Below are 6,260 nucleotides of genomic sequence, written 5' to 3'. Positions count from 1 at the left end.
CCCTGGTGATGGCCCAAACAACAACAAACAAGCTCTAGGCTTGCTAGTTAAGCTATGGTGCCTGTCTGGGGACACAATACGTCCTGTCAGCTACATCCTGGGGCCTCAATATGTCCTGACAGTGTTATCTGTGTGCACGTTGTGTAGCAGTGCCGGAGCTTTCCAGGAGGAGCGGTGACGGAAATAAAATAAGTACAACTTTGCGAGAGGAGTTCAACTGCTTATCCTGGAAAGCGTGCAGAGCTCTCACGCTGATGTTCACAGCTTTGACACCAACATTTCAAGGGACTTGGTACTTGTCCTTATTTTTTATGCCACTTCATTTTGCTGCACCTACTTCGGAATCACAATTCGTTTCCACCTGTGACTGTGAATATGCTGTGAAGTGCCTCCTAGTATCTTACACTTTAAAACAATTTTCGGGGGAGAGGTCGCTCATCAGGAACATTTATTGTTATTGCTGGATATAGCTCTGTGCCATCTGGAGATCGTTTTAATGCCTTGTTTGCTTATTTGTTTAGTGCTATTCTTCCTTACTATGCATACTATTATTATCATGCCATGAGTTCTATTTGTGATTTTCTGCCTATTTCTCTATACTGTGCTTAATTTGCTGTCTTTTAATTATACTTAAACTTAGGCAGTATACGGTGTGTGTTGCACCATATGCAAATGTTACATTTGTTGCTTGTTGTGAGGGTTATGTTATGTTCCCATATATTACTTACTTTTACTTAAGCTGGGGCAGGTTTATTGCATCCCAATCAGTTCTTTAAGTTCCTGGTGATGGGGCAGAGATTCTGCAACCCAAACCTTACATACATTTACGTTGCTGGTGATGGGCATTTGCATTTCACCCAAACTGTACCTGCTTTTACTTCTACTGGGTTCCACCCAGAAAATACTTACTGTTATCGGTGATGAGGCACCTGCGTTGCGCCCAAACCATATTCATTTGTTGCGTGTCTTGGGGCATAGTAAATGCACCCAGACACTACTTTCTTTCACTGGTGTGGGACATGTGCGTTTCAGCCCAAACTTGTTGCATTTACATATTATGGGACATATTTCATGCACCCAAATGTTGCTTTGTATTGAGGCTTGTTAGTTTCTACCCCAAAAAATACTTACTTTACAGCTACTTTTAGTTGTTGGTGATGGGTATTTACTTTACACTCAATCCTTTTCTTTGAGGCACATGTGTTGCACCAGCAGGGGCATACGTTTTGCTTGTGCAGGTGTATAGCATCCATTGATGCACATGTATTGCACCCTTGTGTTATGTTGTGTTGATGGGGCATTTGTTTTGCACTCAAACCTTTTCATCGGGGCATTTGTTTTGCAGGGGCATACGTTTTGCTTGTGCAGGTGTATAGCATCCATTGATGCACATGTATTGCACCCTTGTGTTATGATGTGGTGATGGGGCTTTTGTTTTGCACTCAAACCTTTTCATTGAGGCATATGTGTTGCACCCACATATGTTTTGCATTTATTATTGGGCAGTTGTATGGCACTCTGGGCACACGTATTGCACCCTTGTGAATGGAGCATATGTTTTCCACTTTATTATTGGGCAAATTTATGGGCACACGTATTGCACTCTTGTACTAGTCTTCAGAGTTGGTGACTCTAGTATGAAGTGTTACTTTTGTTGCTCCTCCATATTTTATTGTCTGCAGAGAGTATGGGTGTTTCTCCCAAGTGATGTATGCATGTGTTATTCTTAACCTTGTATCATTCTTTCTGCTCTAGTCCTTTAATTTTTATGCATTGATTTATTGAATATGCATTCCCTTGCTTTGTTCTCATTTTTATGGATGTTGTGTATTACTATCTTATTTGGATTTATATTTTCTATTTTTTCCATAAAGAAAGGAGGTGTGTGCTATCTTCTTTCTGCCATGCATTCTCCCCCCCATTGCTATGTCCCCTGCTGCTCAGCCACTGTGACTGTGATGTAATTAGAATGCTGATGTATGCTTAGTTGAGTGAATGTCCGTTGGAGTGTGTGGGCTGAGCAGCAACAATGCTGCTCCCGATCGGGCTTCCTTACTACCAACTTTCCCTGTAACCTTGATCCTGTTTCACCTAAACTTCTGGCTACCCTGCATCCTCATTTACCTCACATAGTCCTCAGGAGCTTCCTATTGCAACCGAGCCAGAGCCCCCCAGCCCCCTCCGGATTAGGTCCATTTCTGCCCGTCCTTTCTTAGCACTGGTGAAGTACATAAATAGTTGATCATCCACGCATGCTCCTTAGTCTGATCAATGTAGAAGCTCTCTTGGGACCTAACCAATTACGCCTCTCCTCCTCTGTCGAGGGATGTGGGGGAGAGAAGAAAGTGGGAATTTGACGGACTGCCCCACATGGAAACGTGACATCACTTTCAAGATAAAGGACACCCAAGTCCGAAGCGCCAGTTATTCCCAGAAAGAAGGTGGTGGTTGCACTGAGAGCACATACAGTTCACTGACACGGCCCGCAGAAGTAATAGCAATGAGGAAAATGTCTTAAGAGTTAGTAACCTCAAAGAACAGCTGTGCACATGCTGAAAAGACATGCACATCAAGAATGTAAAACCTTCATTAAGATCCTAGTGGTATAACAAAAGGTGCAGTAGGAAACATAAATGTCCTTTCATAAAACAGATCACAACAGGTGACTCAAATAAAGAGGGAAGATCAAGCAAATGCAAAAAAGGCTGGCAGGGTTCTCATATAACGTTTAATGGTGCCCACGGCATGACCTTGCTGGGTCTAAATCCCAGGCATGACCCTTTCTTTATATCAATAACCATACCCCCCCACACCTTCCTCCAGTATCCATAATGCTCCACCTGCCTTAAGATGTATGAACTTTTTCTGCAAACTTGAAGACAGAAGAAGCACTTGACCAGTTGACCTCCCTCAACCCCACCAGAACCTGCACTGAGTGACATAACTACAGTCCTCAATCTACAGGAAGTGACATCATTGCTGTCCCCAGCATGAACCCCCACCAGCAGGAGTTACACTGTGTGAAGGCTACTGAAAGGGAACCTCTTAATATTGCCCTGCTGCTCGGTCTGTTGCTGTTCCTGAGGTGCTGCCTAAGGCGGGGGAGGTGTGTACTGTTTCCTAGCCACCCACTGATGCATCCTGGTTATACCTTAATAAGAACAACAAATCGGTGATCTAATACCTTGGTTATCACCCTCACCCTGTAGCTGCACATCCGTCATTCTCTACTGGTAAGAAAAGAAGGCCCGGAACAGCTCACACATTGTGCTACAGAGATTTTTATTTAAGGACATATTTCTACAGGATATACAGGGCGAGTCAGGCGAACAGAAAAGCCACCTCCATCGCTGAAGGACCCTCGTGGCTCTTGGTGCGTCGAGGAAGGGGTTGTCACTCTTCATCTTGGAGTTTCTAGAGCATGCAAGCGAGAGACATGGGAAACAATGAGTGAGACACCAAATCAGCTACAAAGAGGGGATATGGAATACTATGCAGGTCATGTAAGGCTGTGGTAATATTGGATAGAGGTGGTTCTGGGCTGGCACCTGGCAGGGATAGGCAAAAAATCTTCGGAGACATTTCCCTCTGTTCCCCAGTTTCTCGGACAGAGCCTTTGTTAATGACTGGGGCAGCAGAGTGATGTTTGTTCTAATGCTGCACAAAGTTGGTTATGGGGAACTTGACACACACGAGTGCCGATAATTCTGGGAAAGGGTGTGCCGTCAGTGCTTTAAATGGAAAAAAATAAGTGCAGGTACTCACCAAAAATAAGCAGTGGTTTGGGGTTGGAGTTTGGGAAGGGGCGGGGCTATGGTTTTGACCGTTCTAAGCTTTGTATGCAAAAATATGCATGCATTGCAAAAATGTCTAACTATTTACATAGTACTTACTAAGTTTATGGTTATATAACAAATGTTTATCAATAAATGGCACACTGACAAATCAGTTTTTTTTTTTTAAAAAGCATGAATGTATTGATTTAATCTAGAGGGCAGGGATTTTGCTTCATGCAAATCCCTTTCATTTAAATTGTCGATGGGTGAAGATTTGTGGGCGTTTAAAACAGTGGGCATGCTAACAAGCTGTATGCCCTGAACAATGTGGCCCGCACTCCCGCCTATTAGGTTTTATGGATACCTTCCGTCCCCTCTGAAAGACACCCTGCAGCGATACTCCACCTTTCACTCCAGAGAGGCACCCGCAGCTTGCTGGCGCTTTTGAAACAGCGCAGCCCAGGTTTCAGCTCGGTTTGAAAGGCGCTTTAACCCGTGCAGAAAGAGCTGCCAAGGATGGAGCTCAGGACTGCAGCACCAACCGCATCAAAACCGGGTCGTTATGGGTACTGGTACTCTCCTTTTCTGAGGAAAGGTCCCGGTACTCAAGGGGAGAAAATATAAAAGTGCCGGTACTCAGTACCGGTGAGTACCAGCCCATTTAAAGCAATGTGTGCCATATAACACAGAGGGCTGTGGGATAGATTGCCATCGCAGGTCAAACCACATTCTAAGTGATAAGCTGTAGTTAAACAGAGAAAACTGGGTATAATATGCAGGTGTTGGACAGGGGAGTCTGGAATAGAATATGAAGTCGTAGAGTAGAGGGTAGAATGAGGAGTGAGATCATTAGTGTGTTCCTTTCCCCCACGCTTCCCTCCACAAAATGCCCCATCATTTAATTGACATTTATTTCAGTGTGGGGCAAAGAGGATTCTGCCATATGACGTGCTGGAGCAGAGGAGGGCTGTGTAACAGCACACACCAGTGTAGTATAGAGGGGATTCTGGGATATTCCACTACCAGAGTAGGAAGGGGAGATTATAGGAAAGGTCTGTGTGGGAGAGGACACACCGGTGTAGACTACAAAGAATTCTGGGATAGGAAGGCCAATGGACGTCACTGCGGTAAACAAACTGGCCTCTTGGTAGGGCCCTAGTACCCACCTTTCCTCCAATGTCCCGGCTCTTCGCACGCAGCTTGTTGACCTGGGATTCAGCAATATCGGCTCGCTCCTCGGCCTCGTCCAGCTCATGCTGCAGTTTGCGGAATTTAGCCAGGTTGACATTGGCTACTTCCTCCTGGGGAGGGAACATCAACATATGGAATGACGTGGACAGAAGAGATGTAGGACATTGCAGAGTTGCTGGACAGGTGAAATAGGGAGGCGCAAGGGAGTAGAGTAGAGCGCTCTGGAGATGACGGTGGATATGAGGGGTGCGGGAGGAGCAAACTCACTGGACCAGGGAAATGGAAAATAAACAAGGCCATGTGGAGAAGAACCAAGGTAATCACAAAAAGAGGGACGGGTAGGAGGAGTAATGTGATTTGGCAGGAGGAAGCAAGGGCAATGGGTCCCCTAGCCGTTTGTTAGGATAGAAAATAACAACATTAAAAAGGGTTCAATGGGTCCCTCAATCCACTGGGCCCGGTGCCACTACACCTGCCGCACCATTGATAGTTATGTGACTGACAGCCGGTGCATTTGTGTGTGAGCTATGTTGATGGTGGGACTGGGGCCTCCTGATGTCAGCATGCCCAGCCCTTCCAGCCACCTGTGATGTACATTTTCCTAGATGGTCCTAAGGGCCCATTAAGAAAGGGGCGGGAATGGACACCTTTACACCATGATCTTTGGTGTAATTAGTGAGACTGTGCAGTCAGAGGGCACGTGTGTCCTCGCCTGCAGGTATGGAAGCCGCAGGACAGCTCAGAGCCTGGCACATGTCTGGTGAATGGGGAGTGCAGCTGCTGTAGCAGGTTAGTGGTCCTGCGGTCCGTGAACAACCCAGATGTGTATGCACCACATCCTCTGGCCAGGCATGGGCAGAGGCTTTAAATAAATGGGAGTGGACCGCTCGGGGTCTCACTATTATTATTATTATTAATTAACATTTGATAGAGCGCATGGCTACCCTTAGGCATCCCAGCGCTTACGACAGCAGGCAGTCAGATACAGGTCAAGGTCACTTCTGGAAAAGCCATGTTTTTAGTTGTTTCCGAAACAAGAGATGGTGGGTCGTTGAGAAGAGATCGATGGGGAGCGTATTCCATAGTTTTGCAGCGTTATAGGCAAACATTCGGCCTCCAGAATGTGCTCTTTTGATTTTGGGTACTCTCATCTGGAACAAATTAGCTGAACGCAAGCTTCTCGTGGGACGGTGGAAAGCTATAAGTGAGAGGTTAATTTTAGGGCCCATACCCCAAAGTGTTTTGTGTGCTATGCATAATGACTTGAACATTATGCGTTCCTTGATTGGTAGC

General features: G+C 45.7%; 1 long non-coding RNA gene across 1 annotated transcript; it reads right to left on the bottom strand.

Moving 5' to 3' along the window:
• Nucleotides 1–3,263: 3,263 nt before the first annotated feature.
• Nucleotides 3,264–5,478, bottom strand: LOC146870722 (uncharacterized). The gene is made up of 2 exons (XR_014959445.1): nt 4,943–5,478; nt 3,264–3,414 (listed from the first exon to the last, which is right to left on the bottom strand). It is a non-coding gene; the product is annotated as an uncharacterized LOC146870722 (long non-coding RNA).
• Between the last annotated feature and the right edge of the window lie 782 nt (nt 5,479–6,260).

This window comes from Triturus cristatus, chromosome 1_1 (genome assembly GCF_964204655.1).
Source record: "Triturus cristatus chromosome 1_1, aTriCri1.1, whole genome shotgun sequence".
Lineage (NCBI taxonomy): Eukaryota > Metazoa > Chordata > Amphibia > Caudata > Salamandridae > Triturus > Triturus cristatus.
Note: the sequence above shows the minus strand (reverse complement) of the source record. Positions and strands in the feature narration are given on the sequence as shown.